Source organism: Rattus rattus, chromosome 3, assembly GCF_011064425.1.
Source record: "Rattus rattus isolate New Zealand chromosome 3, Rrattus_CSIRO_v1, whole genome shotgun sequence".
NCBI lineage: Eukaryota > Metazoa > Chordata > Mammalia > Rodentia > Muridae > Rattus > Rattus rattus.
The window spans coordinates 183,493,319-183,504,998 of record NC_046156.1 but is presented as its reverse complement, the minus strand read 5'-3'; positions in this window follow the sequence as shown (position 1 = coordinate 183,504,998).

Sequence of the window (11,680 nt, the reverse complement as noted above, 5' to 3'; positions counted from 1 at the left end):
TAGAAGAGATCAGGGAGAAGAGGTGATGGCTGCCTGATAGTCAAGAGCCGTGCACGCTTTCACGATGAACCTCATCAATGTCCACTGTGGACAGTGCCATGTTTTGGGTCTGAAGCTGCTGGATTAGTGTTGAAATGACCAGAAATGGGATGCCTTTGCTGAAACCTTCTTGGAGTGAGAAAAAAGAAAATGAGGCGAGGAGAGAGGGAACATAGGTGAGAGGAAAAGTTAACTCTTAAAGACGTGTGTAAGGAATATTGCCTATGGCTTCTCACTCTTGTAACCACCTTCTCTGGTCTCCTATCCTCAAATGTGTTGGACAGTTTACTTCATCTGGTTGGTTCAGTTCTACACATAGTGGACAGGACTGAGCTCCAGGGCTTCCATATATATATAAATAGTTTTAGAGAGGCAGAGGAGACCAGAGCGAGAAGGAAGCAGCTGAGAGAACATGGCGGCAGATGTTAAGATTCCTCTCTGCACATATTACAAGTTGTTATGGCTATTCTTAAGAGATGGATGTGTACGGGACTTTGTGTTGTCTAGATGGGCAAATTAATCTTCTCTAGGTGGGCAGTTTATATCCTTATCAATTGGTTGTAAATTTATTGTGTGGATGTATTGTGGATTGAAATTTTAACATGTAAATCTGATTGTTGGGTTACAGTTTGTTGAGTCTTGATTTTACCAGGTGTCTGGAACCAGAGAGCTCTCCACTAGCAGAGAGCCGCCAGGAGAGATACTAATCTGACATGAATTAATGCTAGTTTCAGCTCCAACGGGCTAGTTCCAATGGTCTGTTGGAGCCGGAACTAGTGACAGACAGAGTACTGGCTGGACCCAGTTCTGCCGCTTTTTAATTTTTACTGCATCAGTAGAGTTTTCTGTTCTGCTCTCCCCTGAGTTCTACAGTGGCTACTACATAACTCTGGTCTCTGTGTGGTCTTAAAGGTGTTCATGTGTATGCCTCATACACCTAGGAGGGAAGAGCTGAAGCGGTTGGCCTATGGCTCATGTTCTCTCTCTATTATGAGTTTGTTCACAAGGGACAGAAGAGAAGGCAGTTGACTTGATTGACTTTCATTGTTGGCACGGTAACTGGACCTCTGCTTCCCTGATCACTTCTATCTGGACACTGCATGGAAACATGGCTGGTTAGGGAACGTTTGGTGAGATACACCACTCTTTTGGATGTAAACCAGTGACGTAACAAAGCTCCTACACTACCTGATAAGCTGATTGCCTTTGATTTTTCTAGGAAAAGTTTATCCAGGCTAAGACAAAGTACATGTCCAGTGTCAGAGAAATAGCAGGAGCCTAAAAATGTCTCAGACCTCCCTTACCTTTGCCCATGCTTTCTGAACACTTGTGTCTCTGAATCATAAATAAAACCTGAAGTTGCGTGAATCTGATTTGAATATATAATCTTTTTATTAGTCCGCTCTCTTGTTAAATCATAAGCTGACTTTATACAAGTTAGCTTTCTGACTTCCCTAGGTCTGGGATTGTCTCTTCCACATAGGACAGATGCTTAAGATGCCAAAAAATAAGACAAGGCAGATTGATAATTTTTAAAGAATTCAGAAGACAAAAAGCTGATGGAAAAATACAAGAAAGAAATACATGCAGAGAGAAATGGTGTCCATTTGAATACTTTGACTTTCAGATCCACTCCCTCTACCTTGAATATAATGCATATTGATTATGAATATGGTTTATCTGAACATTAAATTCAACATTCCTTCATATAGAATCAACAGCCCCCCTAAGATGGTCTAAAGCTGTACCATTTAAATTCAATGATAAAGTTCACAGACACACTCTGAATAAGTCAAAACTGTTTTGGTTTGTGGGAGGCCATCTTGGCTCTTCTCAGCCTTCGTCACATTCATTATTTGTAGCTCAAATTGAGTCCCACTGAGGAAAAGGGTAGTCTATATGTTCTCCTGATGAATAAAGAGACCTGTTTTGACATGGAACCTTAATTTAAGTTTGTTCCACTGTGGTTAGAAATGTAAGTTTGGCAGAACGTAGTCTCGTCTTCACAGAATGCAAAGCCTGTGGTTGCAGGTGAAAGTGGTGGGTTCTAGGGTTACCTAAGGTTGAGGTGTGCCTCAAAGTATCTCCTTGTTCCAAATCACCATTGGCACTTGTACCCTTTTACATGGAAAGGTACCCCAACATAAGCACTCGGGCATCTGTCAATATTCAAGGGTAATCTAAAGCCCATGAGCACAGTTACCCATTGGTAGATAAAATGGCCTCCCATTGAAGATGGAAGACACAAGGTCCAAGATCCACCCAATGCTGTGGGCTATTCCCCAGAGAAGACTGCTTGCATATGGGTTTAAGCCAACAGAGAGTCTTTATTAGCTGGCCGGCAACTGCACTGGTGTTTGTGATCTCAGTGTAGTCCTAAGACCTTCTCAGGGTGAGCTTTTAAGCACAAAAGCCATGATCTGGGTTGACATACTTCAATTAACAAGAACAGCCAAGAGCAGAACTACAGAAGCCACAGAGCAAGGCTGGTCCATTTAAAGACTTTCCCAGAACTATGATGACTTTGATGGATTAGGCTTTCGTTTTAGTTTTGGCAGGTGATGCTGTCTACGTGCTGAGTTTTACAGCCTGGTACTTTCATCATGGAGTCAGTTGTGCTAAGGTCTTGGGGCCTTCTAAGTCCAGGACCTTGTTATACAAGGGAAGGTGAGGCATGCACACCAGAACTATTTCTTTGAAGCTGGATACTTGTCCCCTGGCAGATACTCCTCATCAAATGGTTAAGGGTTTCACCTATGGGCATTTAATCTGTATATCCCAAAGAATACACAGAGTTCCTATGTCATCGGAGAAGACCCTGAGCAGAGGACAAGAAAATGAGATAATTGATGTGGACATAATGCAGGACTTTTCCCTGTAGTCCGAGAGAACCTGAAGAGGGGAGAAAGAATATGGGTCAGGGCATCAGCAGTGTCTTCATCCAGTGGCTCATGCCATGATCTAGAACCAGAGAGTCCAAGAACAAGAAAGAGGTCAGCGCAAGTTGATTTGGGAAGGGGATGAGGAACAGGACGTGAGCAAAGGTTGGGAGGATGCTCTGTGGATGGAGAGGTCTGGGGTGCAGACTCAGTGCTGGAAGCTGTGGATGTGAGGACCTCAGAGACAGAAGGAAAATGCAGAGAGCATGTTTCGAGAAGGGATCCCCATCCTCCCTGGCCTGGTTGGCCTTTCTGAACCTTAAAGAATTCAGTTAGGATGCTGGAAAAATGGTACTGTGCATAATCTAAGACTAGGTCACCCTCGTAATCTCATCGTGACAAAGTTGTTTCTTTTATCGGCCCCGTGATTCATCGGTCCGTATTAGCTCGGTTGGTGTCTTGCTATTTTGGTGCATCCGTGTGGGCAGAGCACAGGTTTTTCCACACAAGGAGCTGGGCCCAGGCACAACGGCAAAGTTGGGCTGTACTCCATGTCATACTTATTTTTTCCTCACCTAGTTTTTATTTTAAACCTTCAGGATGACTTGGGCCCTTTAAATGTTTTTTTTTTTCCTATCTTGAGTGTTTCTTGTTGCTGTTGTTTGTTTGTTTTTTTTTTGTCAGCACGATTGTATTTCACTTAATGCCCGTTTTAAAATTCTATCCAAGAGGTGACCCAGCGCTTAGATCACTGGCAGCTCTTTCAGAGGCCCCAGGTTCTATTCCTAGCATCCACGCGGTGACTCAGGTCTACACCTCCAGTCCCAGGAGATCTGATTCTCTCTTCTGGCCTCAGTGGGCATTACATGAATGTGGTGCACAAATAAAGACACTGGGGAAATACTCAAAATTTGTTCATCTTCTACTGAAAAAAAAAACAAAAAACAAAAAAAAAAAAAACAAGAAAAGCACAAATGCCCAAGTTTGGAAATGGAGGTTACTCTCATACACCCCCATTTCAACCTTGTAAGAGGCTTCCCAACTGTCTGGCTTTCTTATCACCCACGACCTACTAGGCAGGTTCTTTTCTCAGGCTCATGTTGAAACCTTGAAGAGTTTTATACAGAGGATTCACATTTCCACCTTCTTCTGAACCACTGAGGGTTTGAGCAACATTAGATCAAATACCCTCATGATCCGATTGACCTGAGTGGCAACCACCACTTTCAGGCAGTCCTGAGAACCTCAGGGTGTCAGTCGGGGCTGATGCAGCTATTCGGATACCAGACGGTATCTATCTGAATAGACATCATCCAAAATATCCCATCATTTGCTGATCGTGAAAAAGAATCGAGTAGAGACTTCAGTGACAAAGAAGATGGATTAGAACCATCCCAGGCAAGCAAGTCACTGGATAAAGCGAGATAGCAATAATCCCAGAGGAGGTGAGAATCTGGTTTCCAAGCGTCCTCACTCCATGCTCTTCGAAACTCCCAAATGTCAACCAAAGGCAGCCTATCCTTGTCCCCAATTGCCTAGACTTTAGCTTTATTTTGCGAAGACTTTAAATAAGCGATTATCAATATTTCCAAAAGAACTAAAAGGAATAAAGTCTAAGAAATTATAAATGTATGAGAAGAACCTCTCACTCAGGGCTGGAGAGATGGCTCAGTGGTTAAGAACACTGACTACTCTTCCAGAGGTCCTGAGTTCAATTCCCAGCAACCACATGGTGGCTCACAACCATCTGTAATGAGATCTGATGCCCTCTTCTGGTGGGTCTGAAGAGACCTACAGTGTACTCATATAAATAAATTGTTTTTTAAAAGAGTCTCTCACTAAATAGTGAATATCAACGATGAAGCAGAAATGGTGGGAGACTGAAATGTAAACTCTCAAGTCCAGAAACCCAGTGACAAACCTGAGAGGCACTAGAAAGGGCTCAGCAGATCTGTGGAGCATAACCAGTTAACTGGAAGAGCAGCTTCTGTAGATGTTGACGTCCTATAAAATTAAAAGGGAGCCCAAAAGCTATGTCTCCAGCTTATATGGGAGTAGGGAAGTTGGTTTTGAGACAGAAAATTCTGCACCCGGTAGGCATTTTGATCACCTAAAAATGATCACATCTGTCAGGAAGAGAAAGGGGACAGTTTCGTGTTTGGCTCTCGGAAGGAGAAATGTCACCATTGTGTAAACTGGAGCAGACAGATAGCTGCAAGTCCTACACGCTTTACCTTTCAGCGTTTTTATCCTAGATTTCAGTTTTCATTGCTCTCATAGCCCCAATGTTCATAAATATGAAAATATTTCTCTGAGTCCCACAGCCTGATTGGCTTCTATTGGAGTTCTGACCACACCAGGCTGCCTCAGAATGTACAAATAATTGGACAGCTTTGAATCCTGCTTTGCCCAGGCAGATTCCAGTTTACATCTGGTACAGCTCAACCAGGCTTTCTTATTATTCACAGTATTTCCTTTCACTCTCAAAGGTATCTTGTGAGATGCTTGGTCATGTCCAGTGTCCTAATGGCTCCAGTTGATAGTGTCTAAGGTCAAAGGAATGAAGGAAGGAAGACACCGGAGCCTGGATCGTGAGTGCATGACCTGTCAGAGTGAGTCATAGTTCCATAGGAGAGTCATTTGCACAATCGATATTTCAAGCATTATGAGATAGTTGTGCCATTTTGTATCTAATAAGTCCCGCGGTGGAGAAAACCTAAACCCCAGGAAATTTTAGGAGGAGGTAGATAAGCTTCAGACAAAGAGAATAAATAGCAAGGAAAATAGTACAGAATAGCAAAGAAATGAATCAGCCCTGAATCACAGGCAAAAATAAAATAAAATGTTGCCCTTGGTCCAGCTCAAGGATATGAACCAGAGGGGAAAAACGAAAGGCATGGCCCTGAAGCGCTTGGCAGTTGGGAAAGCCCAGAGGACAGTACTTGTATTTTCCCCAGGAAATGCCTTGATGTGTGAGGTGGTGTCGGATTCTTTGTAGTGTGTGAGCTCAGCCCTGCTGCTGAGATTAGAAGCAGGGGCAGAACTCTGGTCCTCGGCGTGGGATGCTGAGACGTTCCAGAGGCCCTCCTACCCGAGACCTTCCTTCCAGAACCTAGAAAAGGCTTACTGGTGGGGACCACATCTCTGAGAGGCTTTGATTAACGTCGTTTGCCTCTTAGCACCTCAATAGCTAACATAGGTTTGTACTTTGTGTTCATAAAATTTAGTTGTTTATATATAACACCAAGTCATCTTTTTTCCCAATGTTTTTAGACCTTGTTCTGTAGTTGAGGCTTGCCTTGAATAATTTCTGGTTCTCCTACCTTATTTTCCCAAGTGTTGGGGTTACAGGCACGGCCCAGCAACCGTAATATTTTAAAGTGTAGAAACCGACTCACTCAATCTTTCAAAATGGAATTAATGTACTAAGGTCATTTTTGAGCATTGTTTCTAAGGAATCAGGATGATGCATCCAGGGTTTTTGTTGAGTGTCTGTTCCCCCACTTGTCTAAAACTGGAGGCAGGAAGAACATCGGAGACAATTCAGAAAGAAATAAAACATCCACCCTCCACCTGCCACTCCCTCATTCTTGGTGGGAGACCCAACACCCTTAGATACTCATTTTGAAAAAAAAGTAAGATGATAGAGAAGTCTGAGCCTCAATTTGTAATGACCTATCGGTACCTCTTTTTTATTTTATTAAGCCACGAATTTATTTATTTATCTATTTGTTTATTTATGCTCTGTCCACATGTACATCTGCATACCAGAAGAGGGCATCAGATCCCATTATAGATGATTATGAGCCACCATGTGGTTGCTGGGATTTGAACTCAGGACCTCTGGGAGAGCAGTCAGTGCTCTTAACCACTGAGCCATCTTTCTAGTCCCCTAGATCATTGGTCTTAAAGAACTCTAAAGATGCCAGGTGACACCCCACAGCAGAAAGCTATCCAACCTTCTGTGTTGATGGAAAACACAGGTCATGGAGTCACTTGGACGCAAGTTGGTCACAGTGGGGACAATCTTGATAGAGATAAGAAAAAAACAAGGTCCCAAAGCCTTCTCTAGGGACATATTCCTAATAACTTACCCTGGAAAAGTTCACCGCCTCCTAATAACATTATTGTTTAGAGATGAATCTTTTCTATGTGGGTCTTAGGGGAGTATGCAAGATCCAAACTATAGCAAGAACTTGATAAAGAAAGTAGAAAAACGAATGACGTCTGAGGTCTTGTCTGTTGACTTAAAGGTGAGGGAAGGGGCGTGTGGACTTGCAGATGATGTCTTTCACAGGGGTCACATGTCAGACATCCTGCATATCAGATGTTTACACTGTAGTTCATAACAGTAGCAAAATCTTAGTAATGAAGCGGCAATGAACGTAATTTTGTGGTTGGGGTCACCACAACATGAGAAATTGCATTAAGGGTTCACAGCATTAGGAAGGTTGAGAACTACAGTCTTAGATCACGTGACAATGTAGACTATGTAGATATGATGTAATGGAATTTCCAAATATGGTAGCAATCACTTCCTTCCCTCTGTGTGTGCACATCAAGAGAGGTGTCTCTTTTCTTTCCTCCTTGAACCTGGGATGCCACTGTTACATGGTTTGAAAAATAGAATCAGGAAAAATGATACTTAGCCAATTCTAGGTCTAGCCCTAAGGAGGTTTTCTCCTGTGTAGATACACGGATGGATGGGTTCCCGCTGCTCTGGGTGTCCACTTTACTGCCTGACTGCAGAACTACTCAGCCGCTTTACGCACTGGAATCTCGCTGCCCCTACTTGGCTAAACCAGGAGTCGGACGGCTGTGTTGGGAGTGCCACTCTCAGAACACGTCTCTTTTTCAATGAGTAAGCTTTCCAGGCACTCAATGGTGGGCTGGTGTATTGTGAAATAATCTTGTGGGTTGGACAGAGGACAAAGGACTACATTTGATGATTCAAGACACAGTAATGGCCACCTCACTGTACAGTCAAATTTCCAGGCAGGTAACCAGAGCCTCTTCAGGGAAAGCCAGGTGGACGGAATAGTTACTACGTCATTACGCTGTGCTAGCTCTGTTCGATGTCCAGCTCTTGGCGGTGACTGAAAAAGTGCTGGAAGTATGCTGAGCTTTTAGCGCAGCCAGTGTGTAGTTTAGTAAGCAATTAACATGTTCCAACGAACAAAGCAACATCCTGGTTACAGCTCATGTTTGGAGACTAGTGTGAGTCCTCACTTTTTTTTAAAAAAACATGAAGTCTGTGTGGACTCTAGCACCTAATTGATTAAAAGAGAATGGTACCAACCACAGCTCCAACAAACGAAGCTGAGAGATAGATGATCAGCAGCTCCCACTCCGAGATTGAAAGGAAACTCGGTAATTAGTTTAAAGCCACCTAGGATCTAATTGCCCCCCCCCAATAATTAATGTAGATTTCTCCTTCTACTTAGCTGGGGCTTTGGTGAGGCTGTTTGGTGACTTACCATAGAATGGATGGGCAGCTAGCAGATGAACTTACTGTCCCCTCAGCTGTGTGGCTGACTGTGTTCAACACTGATTCATGGCTCAAGGCTTTCTTCTCCTTCCTCTCTGGTGGTTGTTGTTGTTGTTGTTGTTGTTGTTGTTGTTGTTGCTGTTGTTGTTGTTGTGTGGCTTTTGTTGTTTTGCCTTCTTGCCTTTGGCAGTTATACATTGGATTACTTAGGCTATACCAGCTCAATGACTTAACGTGTTTGGCTGATTATATACTACATGCTATGTACTATTAATACTTGTGCACATGCATGCACACGCACACACACACACACACACACACACACATACACACAGAGCAGGGGCTCTAGGAGCTTCTGGAGGCAGAAGGAAGTTTATATTTACACACCTCTTTAAACAAGATGACAGAGCTTCCGATGTTGATAAAGACGAGGAGGAAAGGATAAAAGCCAGGTACAGAAAGATGGGGTTAGTGCGGAATGAGGTTAGTGTCCCTTTAAAGAGAGGGATAGGAGGATGCCCCAAGGAGAGCTAGGCTGAGCAAAGCCCTTAAGAGAAGAGAGTGAATCGTGAGGATGAGGACAGAGCAGAGGACTGTGATGGCCAGGGCCACAGGGTTGGTGAGCTGGGTAGGTTTGCACAAAGCCCAGAGGTGGATGTTGCTAAAGCAGGGGAGAGAGCAGTGGATGCTGAGTCTTTAAATTGCAAGCAGAGTCCGAGATGAGATTGGTACCCAATGGGGTGACAGCGAGGGGTGGGAGGCTTTGCAGGTCTTTGTGAAGATTTTGGTGGCCCAAATCAGTAATGGGGCATCGGCTAGTCTCAGTGGATCTCAACCTGTGTGTTGCAACCCCGATGGGGGCTGCATATCAGAATCCTGCATATCCAATATTCACATCACGATTCATAACAGTAGCAAAAGTCTAAGCTAGCAACATGGTCACCACAACATGAGAGACTGAATTGTAGGGTGGCAACATTAGGAAGGTGGGGACCATTGTGCTAGTGGCTTGGGCCTGGGCAGAAGGATGAGGAGAGGGTCTTCCCAAGCTCCATCACCCCTGCGTCCTCCCCCACCCACGGTCCTCCCAGAAGCCCCAGTCCCTAGTCACTATTGCCTCTGGTCAACTGTGCTGAGATGTCTTCACAACACTCCAAATTCGTCCTGCCCCAAAGCACCATTCCCCAGCTTATTCCTTTCCAACAACCTCTGTTGTTATTGTTGTTGTTGTTGTTGTTGTTGTTGTTGTTGAACACCTTAGACTGTAGTGAAGGCTTCCCCTACTCTTGATGCAAACTAAGTGAGAGCCACTGGTTATACTCCCATTGCTAACTGAATCCACACTTCCTTTCAGCCTCACTCCTATGTACTCCCCACTTCTCTCTTCTGGACAATCCCACAAACACTAGTACTTTTCATGGTTAAGGGACAGACAGACACCCAAGAAGAGTCAGAGGCCACACCAGCCAGACAGGCAGTTAGCTGATTGTAAGAGGACACCCTGGGCAGATAGGCAAACCCTAAGCTATTGACAGCTTTGGACCCCAGTCCCTTGACCATACCAGGGAAGGGCGGGTGCTCTTGCCACTGTCAAATGCTGAGCTACTGAGGGGAGGGTGACATACAGCCCTGGCTGTGTACCCCAGCCCTTTCTGAGTTTCTTAGCCAGCAGTGTAAGAGACCCATGGCCGTATCCTAGAGACGCCAGCCCAGAGGGGCCACCTTCTGGATTTGACTGCTTCAGATCTTGACTCTTAGCTCTAATTTTCTTCCTGCCTGTCTTTCAAGGGAGTTGCTTAATTCTTTCCAAGCAAGTTCCCTGAAACATAAGGACAGCCAAGATAAAGCAGTTTGCACAGAGCCAGCATCAGATGGAGAGTCATTAATACTCAGTGTCATCTTCTTTCTCTTGTGATATTCCTCAGTTGCATGGCTTGATACAGATCCACTGTGATAGTGTGTGTGTATGATAGTGTGTGTGTGTGTGTGTGTGTGTGTGTGTGTGTGTGTGTGTGTTAGAAGCGATCTAAGAAGAAATGGATGTGAAACGAACCACGGAGCTCATGTGAGTACCAAAGCCTGAGTAGACTGAGGTAGACAGAAGCCAAGGGGAGGAAATTCCATTTGGGCCAATGACGCTTTCTTTCTTTTGTTTTTCCTAGCTCTCGGGTATATTCTCCATTGACAATCGCACTTGGAATTCACCAGAGATCAAGTTTTAAGTGCATCAAATACTCTGGCAAATTACAAGAACCCTGTCTGAGCCTCCCTCTGCAGAGCCCTCTGAAGTAGTTGAGGATTTCAAGTCTCCCTGCCCTCTTCGGCCACCTCTGGCCAGAAGTTGAATCTTTGTTGGACAAACAATGCTTGTGCAAGAGGCTAAGGTCACATATCAGTTTTGTTTTGTTTTTAGAAGAGCTACAAACATCTAAATAAAGCAGCAAGCTTCCTCCACAGAACCCAAACAGCTTAGGTTTCTGGTTTTAAGTCAGAAGATTCCTCTTATGCAATTTGTTCTCGTTGTCTCTTCTGTCAAAATACACAGAGCCTCTTCTAACACAACAGCCTTCTATTTCATTTGGCTGGATGAAGTCAGCTTTGTACAAGGAAATTGAGAGCTTGTCAACTGAATTTTGCCTAATCCCACTTGAACGTAAGGAGACTAAACCACCATTTTTGTTTCTTTTCTTAGAAGTGAGCTCTAAATTCAGTTTCATTTCATAGCACACACAGGGCACGGGACTCCTGCAAGGATGACACTGTCAAGTAGCAGATTTTCATCAAACCTAAGAGCGCCCCCAAGTGGCATAACTTGTTAAGATCCAGCGCCCCACGGCAGTTCCTTGAGAAACCGTTCATTCCTTTTCAGAATGGTTATTTTTTGATCGCGTGTACATGCATGTGTTTGTGTATGGGTGCCAGCCAGAGGCCAGAGGCATCGGATACCTCTGGAGCTGGAGTTAACAGATGTTTGTGATCCACTGACATGGATGCTGGGAACCGGACTCAGCTCCCTTGCAAGAACAGTTAGGGCTTTTAACTGCTGGGTCGTATTTCCACCCTTTAGAGTCTTGATTCCTAGGAACTGGAGAAATTATTTTGAAACAGGCTACCAGTTAGGTCTCTCACCACCACCACCACCACCACCACTACCACCACTACCACCACCGTCACCATCATCACCATCATCATCACCACCACCACCACCATCACCATCATCACCATCATCATCGTCGTCATCATTTTGTTTGCTGGAGATTAAACCCATGGCCTT